Consider the following 24,981-nt stretch of genomic DNA (forward strand, 5'->3'; position numbering starts at 1 on the left):
AAAGGTTACTCTTTGGCTGTTAATAGCTAATTAAGTGGCGCTAATCGAATCTGCACCTGGGTCTTTGAGTATAAGCCAGAAAATACACTATGGAGACACCAAAGTTAACTTCCAACTTAAAATTTCACAGTAATTGGGAATCTAGAATAGAAAGGAACCTCAGGAGGCAACCTTCACCTGGCCAAGGAATTCCCCACAGATAGGCATCTGGGCCTAGATCCTCCCTCATTGAGTACTTATACCACACAGCACCTGCCATCACAGATGACCAGGCATCTCTGACTGATGGAGCCTTCACCTTTGGAAATACTGCTGGTTGCTACCACAGAGGTAAGGAGAATATGGCAAATTACCCTCTGGCTCCTGGCTCTGCCACTGACATTTCATTGGCCAAATCAAGTCACAAGGTCATGCAACTTCAGTGGGGGTGGGGGAGTGCAATCCTACTCTGTTCCAGGAAAAAAGGAGAGTTAGTGAATGTCTTAAAGACTTTTCTAGTACTCCATCTGGACCGAGTGTGAACAGTTTTCAAAACTGATGATTGATATACAACGTCTGAGTCCACAGGTCATGGAATTGAATTTTTGGTGTCTTTCTTGAAGCACTTAGGCAGAAGGGTTCAGCTGGAGGAATGGCATTCAGCTGGAAGAGTGGAATTATCTTAATGTTGCTAGAGAAGCAAGCCATTATGACACAGAGGTTCCTTCTGGAAAGAGACCTTTTTCAAAGACAGCAGACTCAGGAATGAGGCTCAGATGGGAATGTCTCTCCCTTTGAAAGCACTGGGGTCATAAAGCATGATAAACATGCTCCTTCTTCCCTCAACTAGCCTCTCAATCTACCTTTCCCACGCAGAGAAGAGAGAGAAAGGAAAAAGGAAAAAGAACAGAAACAGCAAGGAAGAAATCTGGAAGTAGAGCCCTGTGCTTAGAAATAACAAAGAACAGCCCTTGACAAAAGTTTTCAGTTTTCCAGAAAGCACATAAGTTCCCAAAGAAATGAAAAAACTTCGTGACCAGTCTCTGTCTTCCATCTTGAATTCCTGAGCTCATGCCTCAGAGCATGCCGGAACATGGACCTCTAAGCATACAGACATTTAATGACAATTTCTAAGCATCCAAAATCCCTGAAAGAGACCACAGCTACTCACTTTGATACGATTTATCTCCAAAATATGCATCGCCTCATTATCATCATCAATTGGATGTTTTCCCAAAGGAAAGAAATTAATTGCCCACCAGAAATGTTTTGAAATGTTTACATGTGTTTCTTTGTATAAGCATGAAAGTGAGCATGTGGGAGCCTGTTTATAAGTTAGCAAAGTGTTAGTAAACTCTGGTTTGACACTGATAAGGTTCATATGAAAGTCAGCACTGAAACTGTTGCCTGAATAATAAACAGGATCTCTTTGCCTATGCTCTTTCAAGCATGGCTCACCAGGTTAAAAAAATATATATGTAATAACTAGAAAAAAGGGAAAATGCACAAAAACATGGCTTAGGGGCGCCTGGGTGGCTAAGTAGGTTGGGCGTCCGACTTTGGCTCAGGTCATGATCTTGCGGTTTGTGGGTTTCAGCCCCGTGTCAGGATCTGTGCTGATGTCTCAGAGCTTGGAGCCTGCTTCGGATTCTGTGTCTCCCTCTCTCTCTCTGCCCCATTCCCTGCTCACTCTCTGTCTCTCTCTCTCAAAATAAAATAAAGACATAAAAAAGAAGAAAAAATGGCTTAGTTCTTATTGTGTTCAGTGCAATCTTAAGGGAGAAGCAGCTTTTGCTGAGATCCAGGGTTTCACTGTGATCTCATTAAGTCACCGCGGATCATGTTCCTCAATGATAACAGTGCTTCTCCTATAGGATGTCTGCCGGGATTAAATGAGATAAAGCTTGAAAGTCACCTAGAACTGTCCTGGCATAAAGTTAAGTCCTCCAGAGATGGGGCAGGGAGGGTTACTGTTATCAAACATGAGTTTTCTCATGAGAAGGATCGGTCGTCAGCATGCTTGGGTCTTTCTGCAGCCACCTCACCAAGAGGGGGCTTTGCAGTTTGGTCCTCAGAAGGGAAGCTTGGAATGCAAGAGGGCCCAGACTTCCCCCCATGATGGGGGGTATAATTCTGGACCTGCCACCAAGCGCTGGGTGGTCTCAGGCAGGCCCCTGCAAATCACCCTGGTCCTCAGCTTCCATATCCCCCAGTCGTCAAGGCTGATTATATTTTAGACCACAGCATCTGCTCTTCAAATGATACCGAAAGATACCTTCCACAGAGGAAGGCGATGAATATGGCACCGATCGGTAGCATTTCACAGAATGGGACAACGGAGACCTTCAGGCAGGACCTGCCACCTACCTTTGCTTTACACCCTTCTATTTTGAGCGGTGCCCCCTAGCCGGGTGCACCCCAGGTGTCCTGTCTGTCTCCTACTGTGGCTCCCAACAAGGCACTTTCTTACAGCAAGAGATCAATAAATATGGACATCGTCTCATCTACTGGATTCTAGCATCCTCGTGGGAGGGTCTCATGCTCCTTCTCTGCTATGGCCCAAGATCATGGCTACGAGCAGGTCTTTGGTCATCAACAAATACCTAAGGAGAACTGATACTGGTTTGAGCACAGAGGGAACAATAATGAAAACAACAAATCCGGTCTCTGGGCTCACAGAAGTTTATTCTAGAAAAGAGCATATGAAAATGGCGTTAGCCTGACACGTCTGAGTGTGGACCAGCCTCTTCTACTGGGCTTGTTAATGCAACTGCTCCAGGCAACTCTCTTAACCTACGAGAGCGTTTGCTTCACCTACATAATGGAAATAATAATACCCACTTTCTACATCCTTATGAGCCTGGATCAGGTAACTTACTGAATCTCTCACATAGAGCCGGCAACCTGCTGGCACTCAAACAATGCAAGTCCCTTTTCCTTAATGGTTGAGTGAGAAGCTTGTGGGGCTGTTACCGGCTTCAGCTTTTATTTGTCCCAACATTTTAACAATGCCTGTCTCCTGTCTCCAGTTGGGGCTGCCCTCCCCTGACCCAGTTTTAGGAGAAAGGCCATCGAAGTCCAATTCCATTCGTGTTGGCGCATTAATTATAGGGCTCCTGAGTGAAAGGCTCACACAAACTGTCACTACCTCTGGACCAGACACTGGCACCCGCACCGTGGATCATTGCCCCAAGTGAGCCATTGTTCCAGACTTTTCCTCCACGTGGGGCTTGGATGGAGCCAGGTCTTCTCCAGCCTTAGAGGCAGTTCTGTGCAGCTTTAGGGCTGGAGGTAGTCCCAACACAGCCTGTGCATTAAGCAGCCACTCAACGAGCCGGCGCTCCCCCCCCGCCCGGCTCTCGGGCTCCCAGGTCAAGGCCCAGTCCTGCCAGACAAAGGAGGCGAGATAACACTGCCCTCCAACGGGCAGGTGGCACCTGGGAGCAGAGGCCATTAGTCACTCGCTTCATTGTTCCAGCCATAAGGAAGGAAAGCATCTAGTTTTCTTCTTTAAGGGCAACAGTTCTTAAAGGAAGAAAGGGACCTAAGCCCTCTTACCTGCCCGCATATGACGCTGCTGCCTGGTGGTGTTTGTGTGTACTGCATTATACCTAGCCCGGAACGTACGATTGATTGAGACGCATATCTCAACTTCTTTGTAATCAGTGCAGTCACACCCTTGTAATTTTTTTGTGCTCCCTGGGAGGAGGCACCAAGAAATGGCTTTGTGTTCCCAAGAGCCAAACTTGATTTAAAAAAAGACTCTATCTGCACCATCCTAGCTGTGTTAAGGTAGAGTGGCAGAAATTTGGGGGGAGGAGGGAAGGGAGTTTCTAAGCATCACAACAGTATCCATTTTGGCTCAACACAATCACTTACGTGTTCCCCTCCCCTGCGAATCCCACACCATGAGACTTTCTCTGCCTTTCCATGTAGGTCTTGTCCACATTTAACCGTAGTGGAGTTCTCAGGCTTGTGTCTGTTTTCCCTACTAGTGGGGAGCTCCAGAAAGCGTGTCTTATGGGTCTAGTTTGTTTCCATTTTTCTCCTGACACCCCAGCAGGATGTGCAGCCAAAAACCCGCTGCTCAGTAATGCTTTCTGAATCCCTAAGAGCTGGAAGATCACTCCACGGTTATGTCTTATAAAGGAAGATTTGCTTCCATTCACTGAGCGTCTGCAGGCGAGGTGCTTCCATACGCTGTCTCCAGTCCTAATACTACTCCCATTTCATAGACGAAGAAATGGAGGTTCACTCTGAAATTCCAGGGACACCTGTGATCATTGAAAGGAGCAGGTTCCCAGATGATTTTACTCACGGTAGCCCCATCTCTCTTGCTGCATGTCTCTACCTCCCCCCCACACACATGGGCAGCCTCATTTGCAGGGTCACAACCCACAAGTGGGTCAAATTCACGTGTGAGCTACATCCAAGTAGCTTCTGCTTAAGTGTATGTTTCAACAGTGGTATTGGTAAAGATTTTTTAAAAACTGTGGCGGGTTCCTGGTTAATCGCTAATGACCTATTTGCACCCATTTGCACGGCCATCGCTCTGTAAGGGGGAAAGGAGTGGAGATGTGGAGTGAGTTGGGGGAGGGGAAGAAGATTCCATCACTCTCCTCCCTCTCCTGTCCTAGACAGACCTCAGGCCAGAGGAGCTGATACCCCCGTGCTGATACCTCGTGCTGATACCCCATTCCTGCTCATGGCAACATATCCATGGAAGGTTCCACCTTCCATAAAATTTGGAGCGTGGAGTTTTTAGGAATCTGGGCTTCACCGCAGGTTGTGATTGTCCTCCATGCTAATGCTGTGGTGCCAAAGGATGCAGACTCCCTGCCCTGATCTAGGTTCCCCCCAACCCCTGTCCCGGGAGACTTTATTTTTTTATTTTTATTTTTTTAATGTTTTATTTATTTCTGAGAGAGAGAAAGGCAGCGTGAGCAGGGAAGGGTCAGAGAGAGAAGGAGACACAGAATCTGAAGCAGGCTCCAGGCTCTGAGCTAGCTGTCAGCACAGAGCCTGATGCGGGGCTCGAACCCACGAATCGCGGGATCATGACGTGAACCGAAGTTGCACGCCCAACCGACTCAGCCATCCAGGCGCCCCTGTCCCGGGAAACTTTAGACCACTGCCTGACTAGAATGGTTTTAGCTTTAAGAGGTGTTCATCACTCAGCCCCATTAGAACCCCCCCCCCACCATTCCATGTTACAAATAATAATACAGAATAACTACCCTGGAGAGTGTTTTAATGTATTTTTTCATATCTTGTATGTGAGTTTATTCTCAAAATTGCCTTGGAAGGTAGACTGAGAATACACTGACTGACTGTCCTATTTTATGGATGATAGAATCTGAGCTATGGGCTTGTTCCAAGTACCTTTACAGCTTTGCAAGTCCAGATTGCTGTATTGTTTCTATGCTCTAAGGATGCATCAAACAGTCGGGTAGTTGTAGCAGGTGCACACCAGTTTAAGCAGTGCACGCTTTCTAATGAACAAGAAACAGTGAAGGAGAGGCCGTGGGCCAGAAGCAAGGTGTACTGTTCTGTGAGATGGGCTTGTAGCTAGGGAAGGTGCCCATCCCTGGAGTGGGTGGGTGAGAGCAAGCCACAGGCACTAAGAGCAAGGAAGAAATGACCCCCCAATGGAGAATCAGGGTGCTGCTGCCCTGAGACAAAAAGATGGTGACAGGCTAAGCCAGATGCCCATTATAGGGCCATGACCCAGTTCTGGACCCAGTTGACAGTGACCTTGGTTAGCTTTGGTGCCAGAAAAGCTAGGATGTAGATCACTGCAGTGCCACTCAGCTGGAATTGTGGACAATACACTTTGCCAACTTTCTACTTCCTCATCCAAACAGTGAGAACAACATTTAGACTGAACACTGGATGTAAGTACCTAGCAAAGTACTTGGCACATACTCAATATTCAATAATCGGCAGCTAATCTTATCCTATAAGACACGAACGCTAATTAAGAGTGGCCTAATTCTTTTAGCTGTAAAATCCATTTAAGCCGGCAGCTCTCCACTCTTCTATATCCCCAAGATACCCAACGAATATTATGTAACCCAATGGAAGTTGCTCACACTGGCAAGAAGCAATGCAAATGGTCCCCTTAAGCTATATGTCAAAATCTCCTGGGGACTTGACATTGAACCAGTCCCCCTGCTAATTCTGATGTGCAGCTCACCCTCCCACACACCTTGGGAATCACTGATAAGTTATTAAACAGGCTTCTTAGAGCATGCCACAGCAAAATTATCTTTAAATTCGGTCTCCAGCCAAAAAATAATTTTAGAAAGGAGAAATATCATTCAGAATCAGTGTGTACCCCTCCCCCTGGCCCCAAACAGCAGAAGGAAGATAATTCACAGTTACTCTCAAGGTTCTAATCATAACCCATCTCCATTATAACCATGGTGGTTAAGAATGTGCCTGCTATTTTAAGTCCATAATTATTTTTTAATAGTACTATCATTTCTTTCCATTAAGTCTGTGTCAGTGAACTAGAGGTTGGCCAAGAAGAGTGAAAATACATGTAGTCAAAAGTTGACTGATAATAGAAGTATGCCTTTTTTCTTAATCTCTGATACCAAAATGAAAGGGATAAGAGAAACCAGGAAACACAACACATGACAGCTATTAATTTTGTGGTAGTGCGATTTGCATAGTAATGCAGGAAATGTGCGGCTGATTATTGCATTTGCTCTATCATTAGAACCCTGAGAAACGTTCTGAACTTGACTGCATTCTCCACCAGTTAACACTTTTTTGATAACTAAGCCATCTTCATGATATGAATTATCCCCTCGGCCCAAATTGGCAACCCTCATTTGGGAGATTTCTGTTTTTTAAAAGCAGTATTTTTTTTTCCTTGTAAATATGCTTTTGCAAATATACATATATAAGTCCCATGAAATCATATCAAATTCACTTTGGTTTTGCCCCATATATTTTGAAGCATATTTTTTTTTACCCATTTGCACCGCGTTTCATGCAGATGATGGACTCAGTTCACCTCAGTCACTGAGAAACTCCATTTCAGGAATCATACCACCTGAGCTCCTCCTCAGATCCTACCTAGGAACATTCAACCAATAGATTTCTAACCCTCGGAAAGCTCTGTAAAAAGAAGCCTAACACATAACTGAGAAGTCGGAGAGGGTAAGTGAGGGGAAAAAAAAGCAGAAATATCAAAGAAACAGGCCAAAAAGTTTGGAAAAATATGATTTTACTTCAATTTAATCCAACTTCTCGGTTAATTATATACTTTTTCTACTTTGGCTCTACTAACTTTCTTAGTTAACTGGTCTACCCAGAAGTCTAGGACCACTCCTTATAATTTCCTCTCTCTGCTTCTTCAGTCTTTGTATCCTTCAGGCCCCATCTTCAGAGTTAATTCAACCCCACTGTTAGAGGCCAGTTCAAACTCCAAGCCCTCCAGGAAGCTGTCCTTAGTCAAGCTCAACTCATGGATTCACTCCCTCAGCTACTAAATCAATTTCACCCATTTAATACCATTCGGAGCATCTACTCTCATCATTTTCATTTGTCATGTAATCTCTTCCTAAATATTTTAGTTCATGTCACAAATGTTTACTGAAAATAGTGTAGGCAAGGGCAGCATGGGAGGAATTGAAACAGATTGAAACATTCAATTGTTGGTGTCGTGGAGGGCATGGGGGTGAAGCAGAGTGGATTATGGGAGACAAGGAGGAGTAGGGTTATTCTCCCTCAGTGACAAGTGCCTCAGTAACTGAGAGATAAGTATCCCTCTGGTCTTCTCTGTGTTGCTTCTCTCTTCCTGTCCCTCCTTACCTTTGTATTGTGGGGTTCACAGAATGGACACCTCACACATTTAGTATGTATTTTCTAACATGGCTCCTAGAGGCAAGTCAGCTATTTTGTTCAGTGCTCAACACAACAGTTGATTAACTACCATATCAGGAGGAAAACTGAGTGTTGGACACTATGAAAGATGACTGTCAATGTGTATCAGTCTCCATCACAGTGCCTCCCCTAGAAGCTTCCACCGGCAGTGTTGAACATGAAAGATTTTTGTCTTAGGGGCTTCTGTTCTGGAACCTACCATCTGAGTGAGATGCTCTTCTCTGGGAAAGCCTCCTGAGGACATGTGTTTTGATCATTCCCTCCCTCTAGGTCTAAGAGAGCCTGGTGGTAGCTATTCCCCAGAAGTTCCCAGGTCCACAACAGGTTGAAGACCAGACAGATCAGACCAACAGGTAAGACAAACCTAGACTCTCCTGAGCATCCACAAGGAGAGGACTTGGGATCACAGTGGTCTCTGGATCCTGGAGCCTGGGTGGATTGTTTTGCAAGAAAAGAGCAGAGGAGTTATTGGGCTGAGCTCAAATCCTTCCCCCGCTTCTTCGTTCCCTCCTTTCCACAAAGAGCTTCTTTCAATAAGAGGAATTTTCACAATCTAACTTTGCTGGAATACTTCCTTCATTTGATGCAGATCCAGAACATTTCCCCCAGGGACCTCTGGTCAGGTCAGAGGTGGCTCAGACTTGGTGAAAAGAAATCTAGGTTTAGTGGTAAGATACTCATTTTATTACATGTTTTCCATTCAACTGGCCAGGGGCTTATCTTCTCTTTAACTGCATTGCGCTCCAGCATTGGCAAAGAAAGAGCAGAAAGTGTGAGCAACATGCACATTTCATGCAAGCCTAGGATTCTGAACCCAGACTAAGCTCCTGTAAGATCTATTTTTATGTGTGGATAAGTAGCAGGTCATATGGCCATTACTGTATCAAGGAGTCATGTGAGTTCCCGACCCTGACCCAGGTGGTCCTGCCCTGGGGCTCTGAGCCAGCGAGGGAAAGACAACTGGGAGACACTTCAGAGACTCTCAGAACATCCTCTCACCAGCACTATTGAGTTTTAACACCTTAGCCATAAAAAGGGAGGTTCTGAGAGCAGTTCTGCTACTTACAGAAAGGAAAGTCAAAATGGATCTATTCCTGTATGGTAAAATAGCTTTCAAATAAAGTCCCAAAGACAAAACTCAGCTTTGAATACAAACCAAGACTTGAACCTGAGCTCCGCAAAACAGCATGGAAATCAATCAATCATCTCTGCTACATGTTTCAGTAAATATGCCAACAATAATAAAAACGTAGGTGTGGTCTTCAAAAGCCAGTGCTTCTTATATTAAATTCCTTGTAGCACTTGTGAGTTGAGTTGGATAACAAAATAAAGTAGTTTGTATATTTATGGGATGCTTTTCTTCAGAAAATTTTTGACTCAAGTAAAATGCATCCCATATGGGTGATAGCTACATTGTATTTCTACAAGGCAGATATTTTCCTTTGACACCATTTCTCAGTTAATGACTATTTCAAGGGACAGTTTTCTTTTCTTTTCTTCTCTTTTCTTTTCTTTTTTGTTGTTTTTAAAAATTTATTTCTGAGAGAGAGACAGCTTGAGCAGGGGAGGGTCAGAGAGAGAGGGAGACACAGAATCTGAAACAGCCTCCAGGCTCTGAGCTAGCTGTCAGGACAGAGCCCGACACGGGGCTCGAACCCACGGTCTGCGAGATCATGACCTGAGCCGAAGTCAGACACTCAACTGACTGAGCCACCCAGGCATCCCTCAAGGGACAGTTGTCCAAGTTCTCCCCCACTTCTCTTAGACAAGATGTTCTAAGAGAAAAAAAAAAAAACTAGAAGAAAATACTTCATCACTATTTATAAACAAGTGAGAAGTCCATTCAATTACTTCCACTACCTCAAGTTCGAATGAACCATTCCCAGGGCTTTTTATCCTCTGATGTTCAGTCCTGAGATCTTGATCCACAGATCAAGAGAGACTCCTTGTAAAGAGGCAGACATCGAAGGATGTTAAACACACAAACATACACACACACACAAATTCTTAAATGATACCACTTTCAGAAACAACTCTTTTAAAAGGAAACAAAACAGCTCTCAACTGTTTTTGCTCTGTCCCCGGGCCCTACCTGTGAAAGCATTGTGAACTATGTTTAGGTTCATTCAACAAATATTTCCTGAGCATCTACCACATGCCAAGCCCACGCTGGGGGCCCTAAGCACTAAGAGGGTTCTGTACCTGTCAGTAGCTGTCAGTCCAGAGAGGGATCTGGGAGAGGCACTCTGCCTCAGGTTTTAGGGGGGAGAGTGTCAGGGAGGTCTCCTGGAGAGCTAATATCTGAGCTTCAAGCTAGGTAGGAGGGTGGAGAGAGGGAGGCGGAGAGGGCCAGGCATTGGGCCAGTGGAGCAGACAGGAGAGGAGCAGGCAAGGTGCCGTCCCCACATGCAACCCCCCGTGGGAGGGGACCAGGCCCAGAAGAGGCTGGAGAGCCAGGAGGGCCAGACCACCAGGGCCTCATGAGGCCTGCATAGGAATTTGGGCTTCATCCTGAAGGTAGCAGGCAGCCCCACTGAAGGGCTGTAGTTGTGCAGTACAGGGTGACTTCTGGGTTTTCATCAGGGGAATGATAAGGTCAAGGTTGTGCTTTTCTCAAAATCACTTGAGCTGTGGTTTAGAGATTGGATCAGAGGGGAGCTGGACCAGAGGCTGAAAGGGCTCTTAGCAAGGCAGCCTTGCTCAGGTTCTTGGTGTGAAAGCTCTTGGCCTTCCTGCAATGCTTGCTTCCTCATCATGTGGCATCACTCGTTTTCCGGAAAGCAAGTGGGGCCTGTGGGAGGAGACCCTGGCTCAGGCCCTGGACAGAAACCATAACAGGTTCAGCAGACACCTTCAGACACCCCCCTACCCCCAGGACAGGCAACATTTTTCACCTCTAAAGTCTTGTGAGTCATTGAATGCTGGGCAGCTTGCAAGAGGTTGTTTTTACATTTGCAGGTTCCCATTTCCTTATCTGCTACAAATGTGAAATATTTGTCTTTTAAATAAAACTGAGTACAAATAATATTTGGAAAACAGTGGGAATTTCAGAGCATGCAGCGAGATACCCAGATCTGCACCTCCCTCTACTGTCAGGGACCCCCAGGCCCGAGGCTTTTTGCCAAAAAGGCCTGTAAAAATAATAATTAGACATTGGGTTTCCTGACCTCTAGGACAGAGGCTAGTGTGCCAGTTAAGGATATTACAGAAATATCCCAGAAACATGAGTTAGAGGCTCAAGAAGAAAAAGCATTTCTGAAGGTCTCTAACCTGTTCTTAATCCTAAAAGTATCAAATTAAGCCCTGACCTCTATACATTAAATTGGGATACTCTTCAGATGTGGATTTTTTTTTAAATTTTTATTTTTAACTTCTAGAGGTTAGATGTGAGAATAACATGATGATAACCTCTTTATCAGAGCAGTACGATCCAAGCTAAGGATGAAAGGATGCTTACACTGATGAGGAGAAACTAACCAGTCTACACATTTGCTTTAAAAGTTCCCAGATAACCTGAGAAGTGACAAGAAGCAGAGACCATACAGTGAAGTGCCCCCAAAGAAAGAACACAGCCAAACCAGCTTTGCTCTGTCCCACAGAGAATTTCATTTTCACGCTACGTAGCAGGAGTTCAATCTATTCTTTCTAATTCTGTCTGGTTTACTAAAAACAAATTCCAGAGAGGGTTCTCAGATCCTTTTCTCATGCCTATTTCTCTAAAGATTTAGAGCTTTGCACAAACAGACTGTATCAGAACAGAGTCTCATTTCTTTTAAAAACCAGAGATAAATAAGAAAGAATGATCTGAGATAACCAGAGAGCTTTGTAGCTCTCCATGGGCCCTACCCTGTATCTCTGCTCAGAATATTAAATATTTTTAAATGCATGTTTGATCTCAATGCCCAGAAGAAATACTTTCCTATTTGATTTTATAAAATCCAAAGACTTATTTTAACTCAACTCAATCCTGGAATGGTTCATCTTTGCAGAAAATAAATGGCAGTTGGGCCATAGGAGCATCTCACCTTTCTGTGATTATCTCAGGTTTCCTGCTTGGGAGACTCATGTGGCTTTTTCCAGGGCGGTTCTTATAAGTCCTGAGATATACCCTTAAATCAACTGATGAGCAGAGAAGTTAGCATTCAGGACTTTTGATTATTTAAAATAATACTTGGAACCAATCATCCACCCAACACACTACTCTGTCATAGAGAACGCCTGTTGTTCTGTGGTCTTCCAGAGTCCAATGACCTTTCTTTTGTGGACACTATGATAGTTTATCATTGGGGAATTACTTCCTGCACCATCAGTCCACATGGTTCAATGGAGCTGACTCTAACTGTGCATCTGGAGGAGGCCACTGACTCAAGCCTGTCAATAAAAGGATCACATTCTCCTGGCGCGGCGATTGGTTCAAGGTTAAGTGATTTTGCAGTCAGAGCCAGTGAGAGTCAATGGCTCTTCCTGAAAGACGTTCAGTCCCTCCCTTTCCTGCTGGACTCAAATCCAGACCAAAATGAGGCCTGGGTGGACCATCTTTCCACCTTGAGGTGACAATCTGTTGAGAATGGAGCTCACATTGTACCAAAGGGATAGGTGAGAAAGAGAGAAAGAAACTGGGTCTTGGGGACAACATGTGAGTTCCTGGATCAGATTTCATGTGAAGTGACATTTCCCTGGATTTTTCAGTCATGTTCATCAATCATTTTCCTTTTCATGCTCAAGCTGATCTGAGAGAGATTTTGCACCATTTGCAGTGAAGGGAGTCCTAATTGATACAATTGTGCATAGAAGGACAAACTGATGATAACACAACTTTGGGGAATTGACGACTCGTGAGATCGAGCCACACATCAAGCTCCACTCTGAGAACCTGCTTGGGACTCTCTGTCTCTCCCTCTCTCTGGCCCTCTCCTGCTCATGTGTGTGCATGTGCTTGCATGCATTCTCCCTCTCTCGTTCTCTAAATAAATAAATAAACAAACTTAAAAAAAATCCAACAACCTCCGCACTCTTCAGAAGAAGATAGCAGAATCTCAGGTCTCTACAATATATCATTCACAATGTTCAGGCTACAATAAAAGCAAACAAGGCAAAACTAAATGTGAAAAGAAATAGGAAAATGTGCCCCATATTCAGGAGTCAAAACAGTCATTGAAACTGATCCCAATTTGACACAAGTGTCGGAATTAGTAAACAAAGGCTTTAAAGCGCCTAGTAAAAGTATGTTTAAGGATTTAAAACCTATATACAGTCTTTTAGTAAAGTGAAAAAGATGAGGGACCTCAGCAGATAAATGGAACCAGATGAAAATCCTAGAATCTAAAATACAGATTAAATGAAATACATTTCATTTAAATATATTAAATAAAAATACAGGAAATGCCGCAGAAAGTTCTTTAAGCTAAAAGAAAAAGAAGACAGTAGATGGAAACTTGGAATCACAAGATGAAGAATACCAGAAATGACAAACATCAACTAAAATACAAATTCATATTACTGTTATAGAGGTTTGAACTAATCAAGCTAAATACAGAGTTTTACAAAATTCAAAGATGAGAAACAAGGAAAAAAGCTAGTAAGTTATAAAACAGAAAAAATAAACCATCCAACATAAAAATAATTGCTACCCTGTAATAGAGAATACGAAGGAAGATAAAGATGCACTTAGATATATAGCATATGAGGATATTCCCCATATTAAAAAAGACCCAATTCCTCTGACTGAAAGAGCATTCAGTATTCCAGGAAAATGTGAAAGAGAATGCTTAACATTAAGATATATCTTTTTTAAATAATTCAGTTTAAATGATAAAGATAATTCTTCAGGCAAAAAAGTACCTGTAAGAGTTGGGGGAAGGATCAAGTTGGCCTCAGAATTCTTAGCAAAATTTAAAGCCAGAAGATAGTGGCAAACTGGCAAATACCCAAAACGAAGAAAGTACGTCTCAAGAAAATTTTCCTAGGTAAGACACCATCCAAGTGTAAAAGCAACATGGAGACAGGGTATACAGTCATAATGAACAATTTTGAAAAAGCTGCTTGACAACAAAATCCAACCAATTATGGTATGTCAAAATCATGCCGTCAGGAATGGAGAACCATATTAAAATGACTAGTAGTGAGCACTGAATTTGTGTTTACGTGAAAGCAACAAAAACAGCTATAGGAATTATGATAGTAAATGTTAATGCTACAAATCTGGATGATGTAAACATAGTAGTTACCAAAAATCAGTGTCTAGTAGAAAGAGATGATACAGAAGTGTGATGCTAGTGTTCTGTCTTATCAAGCAGGAAGTCAGTGAATATTGACTAAGATTGAAGCACATAGTTAAACAAAGAAGTTGCAATGACTCCAATCTCTTGGGAATTCCAGCACCTCTATTTCAATATGGTGTAAGTGTGGAGCGTGCTGTGTGCCGCCCCATGGAGGAAGCTGGTCTGAGCACAAACAAAGCAAAAGGGAACAGCAAGAGACACAGGTGAAGGGAGAATTAGAGACCCAACAATCTCACTGTCATTCCTGGATCTGGCTGCATCTAGAATAACACCCTTTCCTTGGACTTCCCAGGCCAATATACTTTTCAAAACAGCAAAATTACATTTTTATCCTTAAAGAGTTATTTTAGAAAATAATCGTTCATAGGTACAAAAAAAAGAAAACCCATGTGGTTCCAACAAAATCTTTTGTTTCAGTTCAGATTTTCTTTTATTATACTCAAGGTTAAATCTAACCACCTGTCATTAAAAGAATATGTACAGATTAAAATCCCCTTTAAAAATGATTTCTATCGATCCACCTGATATGTCTATCAATACGTGTGTATGTATATATGGAAGAAATAATATTAACTTTATATTCAGAATATTTGTTCCTGAGGCTAGGATTTCATGCATTTTTAAAAACTTTCCTCTTGGTACTATTCTGCATTCAATGTATGAATTTTTGTTTAATAAGAGCATATATCATATTTAGTATAGCAACAGCATGTTTTTTTAAAAGAGGACAAGAGGAAAGAAAGAGATTCTGGATTCATAACGTCAGCCTATTCATGTGGGGTGATAGAAATAAAATGGTTGTTACTTTCTTCTTTTAATTTGTTTTATAAATCTCCACGAATGGGGGGGGAAAAAAAGGCAAGTAAACCAGCAAGGAAAACATAAGGAAAAATCAACAGCGGCATGAAGTTGGAACTCGGATATATTACGGGTGGAAGGGATCCACCCCCAATCTGGATCATTCAATCCAATGTCACAGCTGAGAAAACAGGACCCAGAGAGGCAACGACCCCCTGCGGCAAGAGGGGCACCGCTGGTTTCAGAGCCTTGATCTGTTAACCACCAGCCTCATGCCCTTTACATTCTCTTAATAAAACAAGAGTTAATTATATTTTTCTACAGACTTCCTATGGATGAAGCTGGCTGTGAAGTGCCCACATTGTGCTTGGTGTGTGTGTGTGTGTTATTTTTTAAGTGTGCTTGGAACATGGTTGAAAGCTTTCTGACAGAGCCCTGATTGTTTGGGGGGGAGGCAGTGCTAGCAAAATCAGAAGAATGTGTAACATAAAATGAGGTGAAAAGGGGCCATTGTTCCTATAACTAATCTTTACATTGAATCTTTTCTAGTAAAGGGGCGGATGTAGCATCAGTTACAACTCTATCAAAAAGACCTGATGTCTTTGTGAGGAAGCCAAAAACTACACAGGTTACAGAAATCCTACCTGCAACCTGGGCACATAGAACATGTTCTCTGTGGTCCCCAGAAACCAGCAGATCTCCTGGAAGCCAGTTCTTCTACTGGTATGGAGAGAATGGCTAATAAGAAGAGATGATAATGACACTGCCCGCACGCGTGCACACATCCACATCCACACACATCCACACTTGGTACACACATAGCCAAGAACTACAGCCAACCCCACCTTCAAAAACTCAAGAGTTAGACTGCCCCATTGCTAGAGAAGAGAGAAGAGACATGAATATTTTAGATTTAAAATACTGGAAGGATGTAGTTTCTACTTGACATTTCAATGGTCTAGAAAAGCTGTTTACTCCAGCCAGCCTTCTAGGTGGCCATTTTGTCTCACCACATGGGTTTTATCTCCACGGGGGCCAGCTCCTGAAATCAAACATGAGTGGAGAATGTCAGCCAGGTTTAGAACAACACCATGTTGAAGACAGACCCAAGGGACTCCAGTGGTTGGCTTTGAGGAAGTTGAGATAAATCCTGACTCCCCTCTCCCAGACGTCTTTGGATGAACCAAGGCTCTGAACACCACCACACCACCTAAGCCTCTCACATTGATTCAGCACAACTGAGAGAGGGTTTGGTCATTTTTTGAGCAGGAGGGGGTCTTTGCCTGACTCCCTGTGGGATGCTGCTTATTTCTTCCAGGAGGGAGTCCCTTTTGCTGACTCCCTAAAATGTTCCTATTTTAGATGACGTCTTGTCCAGGAGAGTCATCTCTGAGCATCTCTGAGTGCAAGTGAAGAAAGTGAAGGTCAGAGGTGGCTGTGGGATGAAGATGTAGCAGAAACAAACTCTGAAGAGTAGTAAATAACTCTGATGTGGACATCTTCATACACCAGAGCTTAACGACCTCTTGTTGGGCACTGTGTCAAATGCTTTTCATGTATTACTTTGTGAATCCTCATGGATACCACAGGAGGTAGATAGTCTAATTATCCCCATTTTACAGATGAGGAAATTGAAGTTTGATAGAATTAGGGAGTTTGTCCAAAGTGGCGACACTAGTGAAGAGAGGACCAGAGCTGGTTGCTGCAGACCATGTGCTTGTATTTTCCCCCAGATTCATGTGTTGAAATCCTAATGTCCAGTGGGATGGTACTAGGAGGCGGGGCCTTTGGGAGGTGATTAGGCCATGAGGGCAGAGCCCTCATGAATGCAATCAGTGCCCTGATAAAAGGAACCCCAGAGAGATCCCTCGCTGCTTCTGCCATGTGAGGATACGATGAAAAGATGGTCATTTCTCAACCAGGAAACGGGCCTTCACTGGACACCCAGGCCACCAGCACCTTGATCTCGGGCTTGCAGGCTCAAGAACTGTGAGATATAAATGTCTGGCGCTTAAGCCACACAGTCTGGTATTTTCTTTTTTCTAGCAGCCTGAACAGACTAAGGCAGAGGCCGTTATCCTTCACTTCTCACCTTCCCCTGGCCTGCCCTTTCTTTCCCTCACCCCAAAACAAAGGACCTCCCTCTTGGGAAAGATCCGCTATCAATCGTTCATATCTTACAATCATACTCTTGGAGACAATAAAGGGATGCATGACCTCTTCCAGGAGATAAGCATTTTAGAAATTCTCTCACATGATCAAAAGGGAAGGTTTGCTACCTCCAATAGGTGTCTCCGGTATTGGAAACATCACTGAGGTGATATGGGAGGGCTCTGCCTATAGAGGATCTATGTGCCTAAGAGCAGTGGATGATGAGGCAAGTATTATACATCCACGTTTTCTCACCAATGAGTCAAGTACTTGGTCTGATGTCACTCTCCAGGAGCAGTGGCTCCACAGGTGTGAAGGCCTGTGTGTCCCTACATTGGGTTCACACTGCGGCGGGGAGGGGGGCGGGAATCAGGGGCCATGGTGCTTGGACTGGAAGAGGGCATCCCTTCCTCAACTGAAAAAATGGGAAAATTGGACCAAATGATGCCTAAGGAGTGTTGAAGTCCCACAATGCTGTAATACCTATGGTAAGGCTAAAAGGTTTCTGTCTTCAGAAACCTTTATACTTAATGTGGCATTTTTCATTCATCAAACTGGCAGAGACTAAGGTTTGAAACACACCGAGCTTATGAAAGGATGGCAAAACAGGTGCTCTCGGCCCACTGATGGGTGAGGAGACTGGCTCAATCTCTTTGGATGTCTAGAGAAAGCAGTGATAACAACAATAGCAATTATAATAAATTGCAGTGCATAGGCCCATTAACACTGAAGAACCACATCTAGAAGATTCTTCTAGAGATAAATGTATACATGGAAAATCTGTAACACTGCTGTCTATTGTAACAGAAAACTAGCAAAGGACTGTGTGCCCTTGGGTGAGGGCTGGTACATTAAAATAGTGCTAAATCTGATTTTGAACACTACAGCATCATTACAAAGAATAAGGTAAGTGAACACTTAGATTAGAGAAGGATCTCCAAAATATATTATTAGGAGAAAGAAGCAGGGAATAATACAGTTTGCTCCCATTTGGTCTGGCTGCACGGTTTGAAGGGGTGTGTGTGAGTACGCATGTGTATGTATAGACATACTCTAGAAGGATTCTCTGAAAGTGTTAACAGTGGTTGCCATGGGGAGGGGACTTGGGAACCCAGGATGAAAGGGAGAGTTATTTTTTATGGTAGAGCTTTTTGTACTCTTCGAATATTTTGCTTTGTAAGGGCGATTACTTTTTCACTAAAAAAACTGGTTTAAAAATTGTTTTTCAGTCTATCAGAGGTCATGACAAAAACAGAAAAATAGATCAGAGAAATGATGTCAACTATGCTACATAAAGTATTATATATCCATGTGTATATACAGTATTACATATTATATATACGTAATTAATATGTCAACTATATACATCACACACAACAGTTGGGGTATTTGTTGGTTGGAAGGAGCAAGCTCATGAAATTCCAGTCATTAGTCTCCCCCACCCCAGTTTGGAGACACACCTTCTGTCCCCCATCACCACAGACCATGCGTGAAGACTCGGCTAGCCATCTTGCACAGTGGACTCTCCACGATGAAAGACCACACTCCTTTCCCTCCCCTCCAATGGCCAACCCTCTCCTCCATGGCCCCGAGAAGTGAAGTGCAGACACTGAGCACCCACCCCCACCGTGGCCAGAGGACACGGACAGAAAGAGGCCCCATTGTAAGGCACATGGCTGGCAAATCGGCCAATGCTTGTTGGCCATGACCTGAAGTCTCCAACATCTACACAAAACAATAAAACATCTCTGATTCACATTTATTGAATGTTCTCAAGCTCTGAGAGAGTCAAAAATAGCTAAGAGTTTTGAAACCCTTTAGGAAAAGGCACTCTGGCATACTTGTTTTTTCAGCATTCAATGAACAAAAAGGTTCACTGTTTCGACCACCAAGAGCACAGCCAAGTTTTTAGAAATGCAGTCACACTTTTGGCTGACATAAGAAGATTTTCCAACTGGGCTTTCATACGCATACTTACGGGTGGTCTGTCCTACCTACCACAGGCTTTCCTGTGCCAACAATTTTGTTTGTAAATCTAAGTGTAATAACAAAGCTTGTATACTCATTGAAAGCTAGATGTTCAAGACTTTTTGTGAAAGGAGGAAAACAAAGGTGCATTTAGATGCCTCCACTGGGAAGAAACCCTTGATTCTTTGAAAGATGTAAAAGTCTCTTTAAACAGATCCCTTACATCTTTATGGAGAAGTGTAGCTGACTTGCAATTCCTTCTGCAGAAACTTGAGATTGATTTATTTCCACTGGGCAGATTAAAATACACAATGTTTTCATGTGGATGACGGGACTTCATAAATTTGTCACTGCCTGGCCATGTGCAGGCTTTGATCCTTTGAGTTGGACCTTGTTTTGAGCCGGGAGCATTTAGCCGCCTGGGTGTGACACATGTGTCTTTGCATCCATCCCTCCTGCATGTTGAACTTGGCCGTCCTCAGCAGCGGGAGAGAGATGGGGCCAGCCCTCGTGAAAGGGCTGCCCTGTGACGGTAAGCCTTTTCCATTTTAGAGCGAAGCTGCTCCAGAAAGGCAGAGGCAGTCTGGCTACTGGGTCTGTCTTCCTCTTAATCACTAGGGCGGATTCTGCTGCTTTCCCCGACTGCTCTGCATTTTTTTGCTCCCACCCTAGGCACTCCACTTCTCTCCTCCAGGACAGAGATACCCTTCAACCCAGTCCATGCAACTCACTGGAGAGCAACAAATGGCCCCTGAGCTTTTGAAGGGCCAGGCACAGTACTGATACAAGGGAATGGAAGAAAATAAGACATAGTCCTTGCTTTCAAGATGTTCATCGGCTAGCAAGGTTAGCAAGGAAGACAGACAACCCAACCACAAAGTGGCCAATGTGCCCTGCGGACTGTGAGTGATTTCGAAGCAGGAGCTCTCCCAGCCTTAGTGGGGCTGTGGGTCCCGAAGGAGGGCAGGGCAATCATGGGGAGCTTCCTGAGGAAGTGGCTCCTAGGGTGGCTCCTAGAACATGTGTAGGGGTGTGGCCAGGGCGAGATGGTCAGGAAGGGCCTCCATGTATGAAAGGGAGAGAATGCGCAAAGGTACAGGTGCAGGGAAGGGCATAGAAAAGTAGACGATGTTTGCGCGTCTGGAGTATGAAGTTCAAGGGAGGGGAGGGTAAGAGGTAATGGTTGTATTTCACAGCATGGACTGACCTCTTCACCATGTCCTAAAAAGGATAATGATGATATTGGGAGATTTCTTCCATTTTATAGATGAATAATCTCGGGGTCCACAAAGGTTATAATTTGCTCCAGGCTCTCCAGCTGGTACTCAACTGCTCAAGTCCAGGTCCAGGGGTGCTAACGCCTTTGCCCTTGACTGCTACATACTGGCTAAAAGGAAAATGGAACATGATAGAGACTCTCTGTAATCACAAGGCAATTGGAAAGATCAAGTTCCTGCTTTACAGAAGTTGTGAGGACACAGAAATGATCACAGTGTCAAGCGACCATGGCGGCTGGCAGAGGTGGTGTTATTCAGTTGAAGGAGGCAGCAGAGGCCCCGGAAAATGAGCCCATGACAGGCGATGGACCAAGACGTGCTGGTCCCCAGTGAAGGTGCAGCAGATGGCTAAGGTTCCCCGAGGGAGGGCCAGGACCCACCCGCAATGGCAACACGGTGGTTGAATGTAGGGGTGTCCATGAGCAGAGGTAGGACATTAAACTCATCACCAGAGCAATAGAGAAGGGGCGGGGAGGAGGGCCTGGACAGGAATGAGAGAGATAATGTGCTTTCTATCAAGGTAAGGACACTGGGTCTCATATTCAGTGAAAAAGAGCAGTAAGTAATCCCATAGCAAACTAAATACTTTTAGTAAGAACCCACTAATTCTCCTACTCAACAACATTTTTATTGATCACCTACTCTGTTCCAAGCACCTTGCTAGGCCCTGGTGATGTAGATATGATAGACACATCACCTCTGCCCCTCTAGAGCTCATGTCCTCATGGGGGAGATAAACAAACAAATGGATATGTGATGTAATATCACCATGTATTGGACCTTAAGATCAAGGTGAGTGTTATGAAGGAAAACGTAGCAGGGTAAGGGACTGAAAGTAAGAGAATAAGACTAAGTAGGGTATTGAAATAGGGTTGTCCGGGAAAACCTCTCTGAGAAGAGAGGATATAACTATACGGTGTAGAACCATCAAGTTTATTTTCAAATGTATATCAGTTATACAAAAAAAGACTAGAAGAGCAAACACCACAATGTTAACAGTGATTATCACCCCGGCAGAGGAATAAAGACAATTTTTATCTTTGTATGTGTGCTTCTTTATATTTTCCAAATGTTCTCTAATGCATATTGTTTTGCTTTCATATTTAGAAAAATAAATAAGGAACGTTACTTTTCAAAGCAAAGCAGAGAGTATTTGATCTAGAGTCACTCATGGGTGGTAAGAAATTTTCTCTGTAGGTTTAGAAATATTCCACAAATTCACTTAAAAATCCTCTTCAAGGTACGATTTCTCTAAGCGCATTTCAAAAACACTTGGAGCTGTTATTTTAGAACCTCTAGATATGTCAGATGAGATTATTCTCGCCACAATTCGATATATTTTTAAATAATGAATAGATAGGACAGGAGAAGGGGATGCAATACACTCAAAATCAGGGGTTTGAGGGGACTCTCTAAGGAGCCATGTGGCCTCAGCAAGCCTGCAAGCTCTCTGCAGAGATCTTCAAGGGACAAGCAAAGCGCCCCTTCCCTTGAAAATGAAGAGAAATGCAGGAGCATCCAGACACAGCCCTGTGTCTGGTGGAGACAAAGCATTGTACCTGTGGGGGCATCTCCTATAATGTGAGCTTCACCAAAGCTGCTTTGGGGTGAAGGGGATGGCTAATGCTCCAGAACCATTTTAACAGGACGTGAACCCCACTAGAGCTCATGTACTGGCAGAAGAATAGACTCACACACCCTGTGAGGTGCTTTGAAGGGTCATGGTTTTACCCAGGGTGGCAAAGGCGTGCCCCGCGCCTCCACTCTCCTGGGACGTCGGCAGACAGCAGTAATCAAAGAGAATGCTTTCCTGGCCGGTGCGGATTCTTCCTCAAAACCATCAGTGCCCTGATGGCCCAGGACTGGCCTGGGAGTAGAAACCAATTTGACGGCTTGCCCAGACACAGAAGACTGACTCCACCAAAACAAAACAAAACAAAACAAAAAAATCTATAAAAAAAAACCCAAAAAAACCCCTACCACTACCAACAAAAACAAACACACACACACACACACACACACACACACCCCCCAAGAACCAAACCAAACAAATAAAACCTTCCCTAATGTTCCCAACCAGGTCTACCAATGGATTTCCAGATCTTACCTAAGACATTTTAGATGGACTGTTGATTCCCCACCCATGTTCTACTAAATAACATAGTTTGCTGGGGATCCAAGAAGATTATCACAGCACTCAATTCCTCTTGGGGACCTCGCCTCGTTGCTATCCACTTTTACCTTACATGCCACCTTCAACACCCATATCTTTTATTTCACAAAAGAGTAGGGCCTCTGTGTGTCCTACGCATAGTCTTCGGGCTCCGTGAGAGTGTGTGGATGCGTTTTTAACCTCATCCCTTTTCTCAACACCCCACCCCCCTGAGCATCTCCAATATCCAGTGCACGGTCAAGAACATGGTAGACATTCAAAAAACGTTGCAACAGGGCCACCTGGGTGGCTTAGTTTGTTAAGCATTCTACTCTTGACTTTGGCTCAGGTCATGATATCAGGGTTGTGAGATGGAGCCTCTCATTGGGCTCCATGCTGGGTGTGGAGTCTCCTTAAGATTCTCTCTCTTCCACTATAGCACTCTCTCTCTTGCTCTTTAAAAAAAAAGAAAAGAAAAAAGAAACATTAAAATAATTAATTCAATGATTGAAAAAAAATGTTGACACTTTCACTAGTCTAGGTGATCAGACTGGATAAAGATGGAGTTTAGGGGCGCCTGGGTGGCTCAGTGGGTTAGGCTACTGACTTCAGCTCAGGTCATGATCTCGAAGTCTGTGAGTTCAAGCCCTGCCTCAGGCTCTGTGCAGACAGCTCAGGGCTTGGAGCCTGCTTCAGATTCTGTGTCTCCCTCTCTCTCTGCCCCTCCCCTGTTCGTGTTCTCTCTCTCTCTCTCTCTCAAAACTAAATAAACATTTAAAAAAAAAAAAAAGCCTGGAGGTTAGCCCATAGAGCCTTCTATTGTTTTCCTAGGCTCTATCCACATGCATGGGTGACGTGAGGTCTTTGCGTAGTGTGGGGGCCTTGAACAGGCTTTAGGGCCTCTCTGATACACAGGAGTGGGGTGACCATCCGTGCAGGGTGGCTGACACTGACTGTATCTCTCCTGGACAGTGCACATCGGAAATGCCTGGCAGCCGAAGACAGAAATGAAGGGTCCTTACAGCCGAGCACGAGAGAGCTGTCCGGAAGCAGGAGAAGTCAAAATAAATAGTCACTTGAGCAAGACCCATCTCGACAAGAAGCCTGCACAGCGTCCCGTGGCCCGGAACACTCACCCCACTTCAAAAGGGGAGCCACTGCCAGATACTTGCAAAGGGGCAAAGCCTCCCAGGCTGCTTGCCTTGCAAGTGCTGCCTGGGGGGCGGGGACCCAGACCGCAGGGACCCCGACGCAGAGCAGATGTTTTCCCGGAGCCGCTCATCCTGGATCTTCCGCTGAGAGGGTTGCCTGCTGTCCCGGCCGGGCCTCCAAACCAATTAGCGTCATCCGTGCCTCCTGGTAGGAGGACATCCTGTTTATTTTGAAGCCTGCTTGCATGTTGCTGCTGGGAGGGGGGAGCCGTATTGATAACGGCCAGGCGCTTTTCCGTTCCACCCGCCACAGCACGGACCGGTCGGGTCCAGCCGTCCCAGGGCGGGATCCCTCCAGCTGCCGTCAGAGGGTGACTTTGGCGTGGGCTTCAGCTGCGCAGTCGATGACATCTCCGGGCTTCCCTAGCATCTTTCATGGGTCTGTTTCCCAGTCGCCTTCCTTAGATACTAGACTCCGAATTGTCCTGGGTAATTGACTTGACCAGCAACTCAGATTTCAATAGAGTGAAGTCTAAAGTGAAGAAAGTCCTTCATTACGGCCTCAGATGTTTGAAAAATACCATAGAGCCTTTCCCTTCACACGCTACCCATGTCTCTTGCTCTTTGCCACCCACACACCCACCCACACACTTAACTTTTCTTTTAAATTTCTTTATTTATTTTGAGAGAGGGAGTGCATGAGGGAGGGAAGGAGCAGAGAGAGAGAGGGAGAGAGAGAATGCCAACTAGGCTCCACGCTATCGATGCAGGGCTCGAACTCACAAACCGTGAGATCATGACCTGAGCCGAAGTTGGACACTTAACCAACTGAGCCCCCCAGGCGCCCCTATACACCCCTTACTTTTCAGTCTCTTAGAGCAGATTCTCAGTCTCAGCACTATTCACATTTTGGTAATGATAAGACAATTGTTTGTGACGGGGGCCATCCTGGGCCCTATAGGATGGTCAGCAGCATCCCTGGCCTCGATCACACTGGATGCCAGTGTCACCCCCAGTGTCTCCAGATAGCCCCCAGTGAGCAAAATTGCCCCCCCCTTTGCAAACTACTGTTGCCTCAGGCCTAAACACATCATATAGAACATCATCTCTAGTTTCTCATGGAGCCAAGAGATACCAGAAATTGAGTAAGAAAGTTCCCCTTTTGTGATTTATTTCCGAGCTTAAACAAATCAAAAAGTTTAAGTAGTTGGGAGAAAGTCCAAGAGTCCATTTGAGCAAGAAGTGCTGTCAGGAGGGGTCAGCCAGCCCTTCCCGACTTTCCGGGGATTTGATGTACAGCACAGGGGAACGCTGTGACCCCTCCACCT

Source organism: Hyaena hyaena, unplaced genomic scaffold (genome assembly GCF_003009895.1).
Source record: "Hyaena hyaena isolate Hyena2069 unplaced genomic scaffold, ASM300989v1 scaffold_367, whole genome shotgun sequence".
NCBI lineage: Eukaryota > Metazoa > Chordata > Mammalia > Carnivora > Hyaenidae > Hyaena > Hyaena hyaena.